Source organism: Manis javanica, chromosome 2 (assembly GCF_040802235.1).
Source record: "Manis javanica isolate MJ-LG chromosome 2, MJ_LKY, whole genome shotgun sequence".
NCBI lineage: Eukaryota > Metazoa > Chordata > Mammalia > Pholidota > Manidae > Manis > Manis javanica.
Genome location: NC_133157.1, coordinates 178,899,798 through 178,914,308, shown reverse-complemented (window position 1 = coordinate 178,914,308; position 14,511 = coordinate 178,899,798).

Genomic DNA, 14,511 nt, shown 5'->3' with positions numbered 1-14,511 from the left:
TGAGCTTCCTTTGGTAGATAGTAGCACCTATTCTGCCTAGTGTTAAGCAGTTTACTCTGATTAAGCATATACGCTTACTAGCCAAGGAAATTCACCAAGTGATAGGGGCTGGAAAAAAGAACTCATGTTAATGGTATTGTGGAGTTTTATTAATCTTGCATTATCTGATTTCTATGTAATAAAGGAAAGACTTCATGAACACAAAACAGCGCCAGAAACTGGTTCTTCATAATTCCTGGATCTTTCCAGCTGCCTCCTCTGTTCTCCCAACTAAATTAAGAGGAGAGCTTTTCTTCCCCAGCCCCAGGCTGCCCCTGGAACTCCTTGTGGCTGTTCTATGTGGCCTTCATCCCAGTTTATGTGGGTCCACCTGCCTGACTTTACCCCCTTCCTTTTACTTCTCAAATGAGCTTCCCATAAATTTCTAAGTATGGTTACCATTTGACCCGGGAACTTCACTCCTAGGAATTTACTGAAAGAAAACAAGTTCTCAGATTCAAAAAGACATATGCACCCCTATGTTTATTGCAGCACTATTTACAATAGCCAAGATATGGAAGCAACCTAAGTGTCCATCAGTAGATGTATGGATAAAGAAAAGGTGGTATAGATACACAATGGAATACTACTAAGCCATAAGAAAGAAACAAATTCTACAGTTTGCAACAACATGGATGGAGCTGGAGGATATTATGTCCAGTGAAATAAGCCAGGTGGAGAAAGACAAGTACCAAATGATTTCCCTCATTTGTTGAGTATAACTATGAAGCAAAACTGAAGGAACAAAACAGCAGCAGACTCACAGACTCCAAGAAGGGACTAGCAGTTACCAAAGGGGAGGGGTGGCGGAGGGTGGGTGGAGGGAGGGAGAAGGGGATTGAGGGGTATTATTATTAGTACACATGGTGTGTGGGGGTCATGTAGCACAGAGAAGACAAGTAGTAACAAGCCCCTCCCCACATCCCCCCACCATTCTATGAACTCAAAAATGGTGGCCCTGATTTGTACACTTCTTAAAAGCTATAATTCTTTGATTGCTTGTACACCTTAACTACTAGAATACAAGCTCCTCAAGGGCAGGGACCATGTTTCTTTTATGTACTGGTATAAACCCATGACTTGGCATATGGGGTATGTGGGGGACTTGATAATATGCGTGAATGTAGTAACCACATTGTTTTTCATGTGAAACCTTCATAAGATTGTTTATCATTGATAAACACCTTAATAAAAAATTTTTTTTGTAAGTATGCTTCATCACCCTTTCCCTGTTGAGTACCTGATTTGTGTATCTGGTTGTCTCTTGTCTCACAGAGGTAGTGAAGGGTGGTATAGCATAGTAAGAGCCTAGTGGGAACCTGATTGCCTGGGTTTCATTCCCAGCTCTACAGCTTACTGTGTGGCCTTGGGCAACCTCTTGCTGGCTCAGCTTTCTCCTAGGTGAGATGGGAATAAAAGTCGTAGTAACTCAGAAGGTTGCATTAAGTGAGCTGATATACATACAAGCTAAGAAAGTACATAGCAGGTAATAAGGGCTGTATGAGTATTAGTTATTATTAATATTATAGACATAATACTACATTATGTCCAGGTTAGTGGGTCTGTTTTAGATTTAGGACCCCTAGAGAATAGGAGGCTTAGGCACCGAAGTGCCATATGTTCTAGTGTTAGATATTAAGAAGTAATTAATAGACTGGCAAGTCTTAGAAACTTAGGATATCAGTTTAATTTCCATGAGGAGTGTCACTACCTTTTAGCCCCTACTTTGCAGACAAAGAGACCAGTTAACTGATGCTAAGGGTAGATTTTCATGAGTTTCTGCAAGAGGACTCAGAAATGAAGTTTATACTAAGCTTGTCTATTGTCTATAAATTTTTTCCTAATGATTCTGAAAATACATTTCCAGAGTGTGTACATCCAAATATATGACACCTTCAAAGTTGTCAACTTCATAGCAATATATCCTTATTTCACCCCAACATTGCCATTATTCAGAGACTTTTAAAATTACCTTTTAAAATTGTTTTTGGATCTGTACAAGAACTCCAATTTGTTTTATTATAACCAGCACCTTGGTTTTTATACCAGAATAGCATTCATTTTATATCAAATGACTCCATCTTATTATTCTTAGTTCTGAATGGCCTATTTCTGAAAATAACTTCTATTCTCAAAAAACTGGTATTTGCCACCACTATATATAGTCAAAAAAATTTGTCATGTATATTGAAAGCAATGCCAAGGTATTTCTGGAATCAAAAGCTCCTCAATGTAATGGTTTTGAAATAAACTCATTTAGAGGTGCAAGTTGTGTTTTTTAGCCACAAAGTTGTATGATTCAGTGGTACATATGTTATAAATAAAGTCATAGTCCTTCTGCAGAGGAGCCAATTGCTTATATCACTGGGAGAGAGTCTTCAGTATCCCAACCTTGTCTCCCCTCTGGCCTGGCTTTCTTCCTGTCTAGATAGAGTTCCTTTGGGCCACTCAATAGGTCTGCTTTCAAAAGTGCTGCTGTTATCACATGGCCATTTGGCCAGGTATGGGCAGGTCCTTGGGTTTTCTGCTCTGCCCCCACAGTCTGTTTTAGCCACCAGAACACCTGTTGACACTTCAACTTCGGAAGGTGTAGAAAAGTAGCACTGAAATAACCCAGGATTATAGAGAAACACCAGAAAAGAGAGAAGGGAGGGCATAAGAAATAGTATGGTACAGCATGGAGAATATAGTCAGTAACACTGTAACATCTTTCTATGTTGAGGGACTCCAACTGTGGGGTGAGCATTTAATAATGTAGATAACTGTTGAATGACTCTGTTGAATACTTGAAACCAGTATAATATATATCAACTATGCTTCAATTTTAAAATGTCATGAAGAAAACACTGCAAAAATACCTATTCTGTGTACACAGCTGCTTTCTGTGATGATGAAAATGCAAAGACAGGTCTTGAATGATGAGTTGTTTAGTCATTTTCTTGCCTTAGGGTAAACTTGGAAGTGAGCAAGAGCAGAACCAGACTGGCCTGGTGTTCTTGTGGGTGGATGATAAAACCCTTGTGGGTATTTGAGGTTAGCAGTGACAACATGGGAGATGGTCCAGCAGAGTCTCAGTGGTGCTGTCCAGGACATTTAAAATAGACCTGCATGAGGGTGTGAGATGCAGTTAGCCTGAAGGCTAGTGACTTACTGTGGCCTTTGCCTCTAAAATCAGCAATTAGAGGGAAGAGGCTGGACTACCACACTCCCCTTTAGCTCCTACTTCCTTATAGGTCTTAGATAGGAAATAAGCAAGTAACTACTAAGCACATAAGCAGTAGGCACCTATTTTATTGCCATCCCAGTGCTGAAAGTTTCTTCTTTGAAATTAAGTTATTTGGAATTATGTATTGAGATGGATGAGTCATCTAAGGTAGAAACAGAATATGTGTTGTTGTTCCTGTCTTGTGGGCCAGAGGCTATTATAGGTGCTTTCACATCTGTCTCATAGTTTATGAGTAATCTGTTCTCAACAGAATTCATTAGACAACAGTACGTGTAAGAGGAAAAAAGAATAAAGCTTAACTCTTGCGAAATTGGGGACCAAAAGTCTCCTGGCTAATAGGAAATTTCTGTGCATGAATTTAACATTGCCAAAGAATATGAAAAGTAGGTACCTGGGATTGCTTCATTAGAGGTTCAAGTGCCTTAAGAAGAAGACTTCAAGTCTGTGGACCTGAGACTGTCACATCAAAAATCCCTCTTAGTGTGGATATGTTAGAATACTAAGGATGACATGCATGAGGAAAGGGTCAGTATTATTGTCTAGCCATCAGACAGTCTTGAAGATTAGTTTTCCATTTGGTGTAAATCTGTGATGGATTCCCCAATAGGGTGAAAAGGGAAGGAAGGGTTTTAGGGAAACTGAGGCATTGCTGTGGGTCTAGAGTACTTTTTACAATAGGTGTTGGGTTTTGGGAGGCCCTTCTGCAGACTTTAGCAGAAACCACCCCCCCACATCCCCCCACCATTCTATGAAATCAAAAACGGTGGCCCTGATTTGCACACTTCTTAAAAGCTATAATTCTTTGATTGCCTGTACACCTTAACTACTAGAATACAAGCTCCTCAAGGGCAGGGACCATGTTTCTTTTATGTACTGGTATAAGCCCATGACTTGGCATATAGTAAGAACTGACAGGTAGTGAGTGCTTAACTTTATACTACCCCCTTTTCTAAATGCATTGTCTCACTATATCCTCATAACACTCATATAAGGTAGGTGTTATTATTGTATCTGTTTCATAGGAAAGGAAAGTGAGTCTCAATGAGGGTATTTGCCCAGGGTTATATAAGTAGGAAGCAGCAGAGCCATCTTACCCCAGAGCTTGCACTCAAAGGCACTGTGTTATGGTGACCACTGTGCACAATAGGTGTTCGATAATGAATTAATGAACTCATTTCAAATGAAGAAAAAAGTAGCTTGTTGCAACAGGTAAATGCATTGCAAATGATAATTAAAGCAAGAACTAAAGTTTCACATTTTCATTATGGATTTGAGGGCAAACCATACCCTTATAATTGCAGAATTTCCATCTGTACTTATTGTGTCTGTGAGTAGTAATAAATTTTGCACAGCTAAGTGTATCCACACTGAATGATCCCTCTTGTCAGAGTACTTGCAGGGTTTGGTTATGGTTTTCCACAAATTATAAATATTTATAGATGAATATGTAATGTATTTAATCATATCCTACTATAAAACTATAGATGATCATATGATACAAAGTGAACAGTTTAATCTGTTGAAAGCTATAAATTTAGGTTCAGTTTAAAATGTTACTTTTATTTTTAAGCAGTATCAAGGAGAGAGAGAAAAGTTCAAGGAAAAAGGAAAGACAAAGTAAAGAGGAATGTTAAAAATAGCTATTGAATTATGTATCCAGTTTCTGTCAGGAATAATGGGCTCTGGAATTCTAATCAGAAGATTTAGAGAATTCCTCAGGTCCACTATCTGGGTTGTGACTTTATCCCTTCTTAAAGTATCATGGTTTTGTGAAATGAGTATAAGCTGGAGTCACGGAGACCTGAGTTCAAATCCTCTCTTCTCTTTACTAGATGGGAAATCTTTCAAATGGCACCTAATAGCTTCAACTTTTAAAAATCTAAGGTGTGTTGTGAGGATTAATGTAAAGACAAATGAAAATGCCAGCGAGAGCTGGCAAATATCACCAAGGGTAGCACTTAAATGAGTTCGCCATTGTTGCTGTAACAAGTCACCCCCGATTCAGTGGCTTAAAACAGCACACATGCTTAGAGTTCCAGAGGTCAGAAGCCTGAAATGGGCCTCAGGGGGCTCATATGTCCCGCATTCCCTTCTGGAGTCTTGAGGGGAGAATCTGTTTTCTTGCTTTATCCGGCACTGGGAAGCTGTCTGCATTCATTGACTCACGGCTCCTTCCTGCATCTTCAAAGCCAGCGGACTAGCACCTTCAGATCACTTTCTGACTCGGATCTCCTCTTCTGCCTTCCTTTCGTTGGAATTACATTGTTCCTAAGGTGATAATCCAGGACAACCTGGAAGTCTAATGTGTTTTTTTATGTCTTTCATAACTTTATCTCAGAAGTGACATGCAATCATGTCTGTATATCATGTGGGTCACACAAACCAAGGTAAAATTTAGGAGGGCCTGGATTCCAGGGATGGAGACCACTGAGAACCCTCTCAAGGCTACTGACCACAGTGAGTGGACGACCCAGCTGAGCCTGTGTGTGATGCTGCTTTCACAAAAGCCCTGGATTAAAACATGTTCAAGATGAGCTCCCAGAGCTGTTTCCATTCCTTTCATCATGAAGACTAGGTGAATGAGCGCCAGCGAGGGTGATGTTAGTGATGTTCTGGGTTTCTGGTTTTCATCTTCTGACCCTGCTTGCTATTGCAGTGCTGCCACACTTTTATCCATAAAGCTCTGCATAGCCTTGCAACTTTACTTAATCACTACTGAAGTTAAATCTATATTTGATGGTTACGACAACACTAAATGATTTAACGTTCAGGTACTCAGGAGTTAAAAATAATAACTAACATAACACAATGTATGCTTACATTCTCTGAATTTGGTAGTGCAAGAAACTATTATAATTTTAATTCCCTTTACTTTTTATGTTCTTTGCTTCATGGAGGATGTAGGCATATAAAGGGTAAAAGCTTTTGGTGATTCTGCCTCTCTGAAGGCAATTCCACTCCTCATTTGTCAGTGTAATGAGAAAAATCCATAAAGATATTTTCATGGAACATATTTTTACTGCATTGTTGAACCGTAGCCAAATTTTGTCAGGGGAAAAAATGAGGACGTGTTTTTCCTGCATCAGGGAGCTACAGATTCAGTGCTCACTATTCAGAAAACAGATCCATGACTTGCCAATAAACCACCTAGATAAATGAACAAAAAGGATTTCATTTGCTGCTGGCTATTATCCTATATTTTGAGGATTCTTACTGTATTCTGCACCTAGAAATTCCATTTTTATGGAAGTATGCATATATCGATGTCACTATCAATGTTTAAACACAACCCCAAACCAATTTCTTAGCTGAGATTGTTTTTCAGAACAATGGTGTCAACTAATTATTTCAACTTCAATTTTAATGTGCAAGCCATTGCTGTATGCCAGTGGTATTTGTATGTTCTTAGAGTTTTCTTTACATCTCTGGGATCTCCCTTCAAGGAGGTGTAGTATGCCAGTTTGCACATAAGATGATCAGTTGTGTCTAGGGAGAGAACTTTCTATTTGATTTGACTGACTCACGTACAAATTAATCTGATACCTTCTCTTAGAATGCTTACTGTATTCTAGGCTTGTGCCATGGTCTGTAAATGGATTAAAGGGTAAGACACAATCTTTGTGCCTTTAAGAACATTGTGGCCTAGTTACTAGATAAACATTAACAGGAATAATTATTAAACCATGTGATGTAGCAGAAGTACTCACAAAATGCTTGAGGAGAAAGGAGAAGGGGATTAGTTCTGCCTGGTGGTGGAGGGAGGATACATTAGGAAAGACTCCTCTTAGATCAGTGGTCCCCAAATGTTCATCCCATGACTAGTGCGTGTCTCTAATAGAATTTTTACTGACTTGTGGAACAGTGAGGGGAAAAAAAGAATGAGGCAATGATTTTTTAAATGTAAATAAACCAAATTCCATAAGTTGACTTTATGAGTTTTAAAATTCTTCAGCCAATGAACTTGCTTGTTTTCTTCTGTTATGTTGTCCTCTACTTTATGAAGTTATGATGATTCTGTGTATTATGAGTTGTTTTCTTTAACTGCAAAATGAAACTTGGCAACCTTAATCAGTCCACCTTTTCATGCATTCTTTCAGTTTAGGTTCTCGAATTCCAAAAGGTTAGAAGCCTATAATAAGGATCGTTAAATCTGAGCTGCGGTTGGAAGACAGTATAATTCCTTTATAAACTCCTGTATAAAGGAATTCTTGCTATTTGCTCATCAACAGTTAAACCACATCTGCGTTAAGGGTAAATTAATTTACAGGACAGAAAAAATATATGATGGCTTTTAAAAAACTGGTTTTGAATGTTTTTCTTGTATGTGTCTGGTGGCATGTGGGAGGAAGGTGCCTGAAACCTGTCTGCCCTGAAAAAGAAGACCTGCGGCGGCAGAAATGCAGCATCTGAAACGTGGCTTTGGAAAGCTGCTCTTGCCAGCATGAATACTGGTTTTAGAGGATTTCTCCCCATAAAGTCTTATGAATTTTAGATAAAATTAGGCCCTTATAAATGTAAACCTACTCCTTTCTGGGTGTTAAGTTAAAACGTAACAGTTTTGTATACATGGGCCTTTCTTCCCCCTAGTTTTTTGCAAGAGGACTGGAGAAAGGGTGAGTCATTGTATCTGTGTGTCTAAGCAGATAGTGTAATAGAATCTAATGTGTCCCCGCTGAAGGCTGGCTATACCCAGTGTCCCTCATTTGTCTCACCTACAAGAGCAAAGTTTTTCATCTATTTTAAAATGGATGCCCCTTAGGAATTGTACTGTGTCCATAATATTAGGGAATGTGTCATCTTTGATGAGAGATTCAAGGAGAATGACAAAGATAATAAAAGGACTGCATGATATCAAAAGCTGTTTAAGAAAAGCATAGGGAATCCCCTGTCTGAATTCTGTGGCAGTGATCTTCCAGGCCCTAACCTCCCTTCTACCATAAACATTCTAAGAAATGATTGTAGATGTCTTTGGAAACTTGCCAGATGATACTTGTGAACAGCAGGCTCTCATTCTGCTGTGCCCTGGGAAGCAATCCCTGTGCGTGGCTTGGAGGTCAGACACACTCCATTCAAATCCTTTTTCCATCCTGTTACTACTGTCATGTCACAATCCTGCTGAGCCTGTTTCCTTCCCTGCATAATGGAAATAATAGTTCTTACTCCACAGGACTGTTGCAAACAGAAGTAATTAGCATGCCATAAACACAAATTACTGCTCTCCTAGTTTCAATTTTTCTTATTGCTATTTTCTTCTGGGAGGAGAGCCTTTCTTCCACCCTTCTGCCCTTCTCCACTGTGCACTGTCTTTCACCTTTGAATTCAGAGCGTCCCAACCCAAGTGAACATGTATACTAGTTGATTCTTTCAGCTTCCTTGAAACTAAATCACCTGCACAGGAACCAAAGACATGCTCTAAAGTTTATAGGGAAATCATTTATTTTGATTAGTTGTTGTATACTTAAGCAAAGCAAAATTTTATATCACAATATTTCAAGACAAACTCACATACAGAAAAAAATGTTAAGCATTTTAAGAAAATTTTGTTTTTTTTATTAACAATTCTCAGACTTCACTGCCCCCCATTACTGTTAGGAGCTCAGCAATGGAGAAATTGGAAGGAGGTAAACATACCACTGAAGAAGGGATAATGGAATATTACATGTCCTTCCTGGTTTCTGCTTTGGAAAAAAAAAATAAAACAAATAATAGAGTGACCTTGAGGGGTAGAATCATGACCTCATCTGTCATGCAGAGGTGTGCCTTGAAGCCTGTCTGCCCTGAAATTGAGACAGGGACCACAGGTTTAGAGAGAGAGTAGGGTGAGGGCCTCTGGAAAAAACAAAGCAAGATAATCCATTGTGGGATTTGCTTTGGCCTGCTGGGGTGGGGGACCCAGCTTATTTTTTTACTTTACCCAGGTGCTGCTTTCCCTCCTCCTGCCCTAATCAAGTGATTTGTAACCTGGGAAGTTTAGCAAGCAAGTCCAAAACAACATAGTAAAAACAGGAAGGATTCCATCTTGAAGATAAGATTGCATTTTAAAAGGCAATTAGTTAAAAAGTAAGTTTCTTAACACACTCTTTAACAAACAGACAATAATTCAGCCCACCTTGGGAGCAAAGCAGGCAGTCTTGACTGATAAGCTCCCAGACCAGAAAGCTGCTATCCTGGGAGGGAATCAGAGCAGTAAATTTCTTGTAAATAAACCGGAAGACTAATAAGAAACTTAATGTCTCTTCAAAGACAAACATTTTGGGACCACTTAGCAGGTGTACATCCCTAGCCCTTTGTCTCTCAACCACCTGTAAATCCCCTAGAGGACACACCACCCAGGGGCTCTCTTGTCCCCTCCTGGCAGAACCCCGGCATCAAAATGACTTGCTAAGCTAAGCTGTTGGAGGTTGAGACAGAGACACTAAGAAGTCCCCCTTTTACTCACACACTCCTGAGAAACAAATTTTGTAATTAAATTTAAAGAAAGTGGAGATCACAGGTTTAAATCTTTTGCTTTGAAATGCTGAGAAAATGCTTTGTGTTGACTTGACCCAACCGTGAAGAACACAGATATTTTGGGTGATGAATTCAGTCAACCAGTAATTATTGGACACCCAATATGTGTCAGACACTTTTTATGCATGCTGGGTATCAAACAGGACAATTCCCTATTCTCCTGGAAATTGTAATTGAGTGGGGAAAGCAATACAGAAAGAACTCCACAGGAATTCCACACAGCTGACCCTCTGTGACATAGAAATACACTGGGTAGCTTGGTAGCTATGCACTGTCATCACCATGATTAATATTCATCATTTTTGTGTGTGTGTTCTTATACTAATTACCAAAGCAATAATTTTCAATTAAAGCAGCGAGTATTTTGACTTATCAAAAATGACTGACATGGCTTTGCAGATAGGACTATTTTTGTCCTGCTTTCTCAAGTTCATGTCCTTTGTGGTAGCCAACAAGGAAAAGACTGCCCCACCTCCAGTGTAACAGTATAGGCTCTATGTTAGTCATCATACTGACAGACTGAGAAGCAAACCTTTGATTTACCTAATGCAATTTTGTGCTTTAAGTATCAGGGTTACCGGTCTAGGGTTTTCCTCTTTCATATATTTAACTTTTTTTTAGTATACTTTCTTAAGTTTCTGTGTTAATTTTAAGAAGAGTCAGAAATCTTGGCTGAGGCCAGGCCAGGACAATATTATGTGTGCTGGTAAATAAAATAAAAATAAAGCCATGAGAATGACCTGCAGACTTCTGTAGGCTTTGTAAAGGAGGAGTTTAGGGTGAGCCTTAACGTCCTCTACAACCTCAGGAAAAGAACATGCAGGGAATCATGCAGGACATGGTAGGTGTCATATTTCAGCCATGGAGTGATACCTAATACCAAGTCAACATTGATCTTAAATTTGGATATTCTGTATTAAGTATTTAAGAACCAGTCTTCTCTCAAGTATGCCCCATAGCTTTTTCATTCATTACAACAGGCAGCCTTTACAATGGGGAGATCTGGCCGACACCTCCCTCACCTATTCTCTAACATCACCAGTGATGATTATTGACTGACATTATGCTCCCTTGGTGAGAGGCAATGGTAAATACACAGCATCACCAAGGTAGTACAGATTCTTACCAAATAATATATAACCTAATCAGGAGGAAGCGAGACAGTGCAGCTGGTCTGGATGCTTCAAAAATGCCAATGCTGTGAAAGGCAAAAAAAATAGTGGAGGAATGCTCCAAATTAAAGGAGACTGGACAGTCATGATGGCTAAGGAATGAGATGCTGGGTCCACAAATGAAGGGAAGAAGTTTAGAGGGGAGGAAGAAAGACATTATCTAAAAAGGATATCTGAGGTGGGTGGGAGGGAAGGGAGAAATTTGAATATACTCTTTTTATTAGACAACCCTTTTGTACTCATGTTTAATTCCTTGAGTCTGATCATTATGAAGGAGAATGTCTTTGTTCTTGGGAGATACATGCTGAAGCATTTTAGTGTGAAATGTCGTGAGGTCTGCAACTTTCAAATGTTTTAAGGCAAAAGTAAACGTGTGTATATAGTGAAAGAGAAAAAACAGGGCAAAATGTTAATTTGGTAAATCTAGGTGAAGGGAATATGTCTGCAACTTTCAAATGTTTTAAGGCAAAAGTAAACGTGTGTATATAGTGAAAGAGAAAAAACAGGGCAAAATGTTAATTTGGTAAATCTAGGTGAAGGGAATATGTGGATTCATTGTATTATTCTTTCAAGCTGTAGGTTTCAAATTTTAAAAATAAACAGGAGTCAAAGAAAGTCTATTTGAGAGAAATTATTATAGAAATCTGGAACATAAACATAAGGCGTAAGAGAACACATCTGCATACAACTTCGCTGTAACAACGGATGGGGCCCAGTGTGGGAATCATAAGCATACAGCTGCGACCTCTGCTGTGTCACCAGCTGTGTGACTGTGGGCAGCTTGCCTCAACTTTTTGTATTCATTTCCTAGGGCTCTGGTACAAAGGTCACAAACTCTTTGGCTTCAAACAGCAGGAATGTGTTGTCTCACAGTGCTGGAGGCCAGAAGTCCGAAATCAAGGTGTGAGCGTGGCCATGCTGCCGCTGAAAGCTGTAGGGGAGAAGCCTTCCCTTGCCTGTGGTCAGGTCCTGGTGGCCTGCCTGTGGTCCTTGGTGCTCCCTGGTTTGCGGTGGCAGCCCTTCCATCACCTCCTCTGGTGTTACTTGGTGTTCTCTGCGCGTTTGTCCCAGTATTTCTTCTCTTAGAAAGCCAGCAGTTATAGTGGGTTAGAGCCCACCCTAATGACCTAATTTTAAGCTTGATTACATCTGTAAAGGACCTATTTCCACATAAGGGTGCATTCACAGGTCCTGCAGTTAAGGTTTCACCATGTCTTTCCAAGCACACAATTCAACCCAGAGTGCTCTCCATTCTTGTTTCTCCAGCTCTCAAACAGGTGAGGGGGATGCAAAAGAGCTGCTGATGAAGTCTGAGGTTCCTTCTGCTCCCAGTCTGAGGCTCTATGTCCATTGTTCTAAGTTCAGACATTAGTCAGCTGTGGGCAACTAAGGAGCCCAAGACAGACTTGGTGAGGAGGATGTTGCAGATCATTACAAAACAGATAAGAAATGTGACCTTTGGGAAACATGATATATGTACATTCTTGGCATAGCAGGCCGTTTCTTTTGTTTGTTACAGTCATCCTCTTTGTCCTCCTTTTTATTTGTCTCAATGGTTGTTGGTCATAAGTTCTCTAAACTGAATTCCCATCCCGTTACCCATAAAATTACACAAAATGAGATGCTAAAGTTTAAAGAAAAAATTGTCGCAAGTGATTTCAGACGTTGGATAGGCTACCAGCTGGAACAGATTAACAAGAAAAATCAAGACTACTCTCTTTGTCCTTCAGGCTAAAAAAAGGCAAGATAAGCAGAGAGGACATTCAGTAATGAACAAAGGCAGCCGCACCTTCAAAGCAGCCGGGCCTCTCCTGCTGGGTCAGCTCAGGGCACCGGGAAGAGGAGACCCTTTGAGGCCCTCAGGGAGATTGCAAGCAGGGGAGGCAGGGGGCAGCATAAATGGAGATGAGAACTGTCCATGCTCTGTCCCCATGTTCCTGATCCTCAAAGAAAATACTGTGTCAAAGCTGGGGAAGGGAAAGCGCTGAACACCACATTGAAAGAGAACATGTCCCCACAACTCCAGGCCCACTGTCCTCAGTGTGACGTGTGTACAGACACATCTGCCTCCTGCCTGCACCTCTGGCCACGTGACCTAGTGTGACACCAGGTCTCTGAACACCACCAGGACAGGGTGGTGTCCCCTCTGGGTAATCTTTGACTTGTGGACAGGAAGGGAAAGCCTCAGTGAAATAGAATCTTACCCCAAATCAAAGAGTTCTTATTTTTTCTGACTTTCAGAAATATTGTGGGTAAACAATCGGTAATTTAATTATCATGTTGTCATTATGAAAGCCTGTTCTGTCACTTGCTGCTAACACTAAGCAAAAGCACTGAGAATTCAGTCATTCTTATTCCGGCCTTTCTTTGCCATTTCTTCAGCAGAGGGAGTTGGGGGCTTGTGAGCATTTCCCTTACAATTTCTTACTTTCAAGGCCCCTGTCTCAGTTGCTGATGGTTGCTTAGTGTTACACTGGATGGAAGCCTAGAGGTAATTTTCCTTTACTGTTATAGCAGCTGAAGTTTTTTATAGTTGTGTGTGACTGTGCAAGTGATTTTAATATATTTTTATTTAAAAATTCATATATAAGTGAAGGGCTCCCACGAGTAAGATGGCGAACTTCTGGCTTCTCTTGGGGGGAGGGGGGGAGGGGACCTCGGTTCCCGCCGGCGCCACCTGAAGCCCAATCACCTCTCGCCCCCCTCCCAATCCCAGTACCTAGCCAATAGCCACCAGCCCCGTAGAAGTAACACCACAATCACCCCATGCCCCTTCCTATATAACCCAGCACCTTTCCCTAATAAAGCGGAATTCTCTGGTGAAATGCTGCTGTGTGTCGCTCCTTTCCTTTCATTGGTGCCAAAACCCGGGAGACGGGACATCCCAACTGGGCCCCGTCTTCCCCCCGACACCAGCAGCAGCTTGCCCTCATCCTCTTTTTCCGGCGCTGGCTCATCACACTCACCACTCCTCTCTGGCCTTTAGGTAAGTTTTCCCCCCCGGAGTGGGCCACTCTTCCCCGAGCTATCACAGTGCCATTGACCGTAATCGTCCAGCAAAGCCCTGATGCTCGGGGACGAGGAGGGAACTCTCACCGCCTCAGGCCTTCACAGCTACGGCGGACCCTCAGGCCCCTCCTCCAACAGCCATAAATCCCCGCCTCAGGCCTTCACGGCGGCAGCGGACCCTCAGCCCCTCCTCCAACAGCCATAAATCCCCGCCTAAGGCCTTCAGGGCTGCAGCGGACCCTCAGGCCCCTCCTCCGACAGTCACAAACACACTCACCGTCCCTTCCATCAGTGCGGAAACTTTTTAAGCAAAATTTCCCCGGGGTGGGCCCCTCTCCCCCGAGCTATCGCAGTGCCATTGACTGTGATCGTCTGGCAAGGCCCTGATGCTCAGGGACGAGGACAGAACTCTCCCCACCTCAGGACTTCACGGCTATGGCGGACCCTCAGGCCCCCCTCCAACAACCATAAACGAGGTGACTCCTTTGCGGATGAGAACGCTCCCGTTTTCCCCCCTCCTCCTTCTGTTCTGTCAGCCGAAATCTCTTCTGTCTG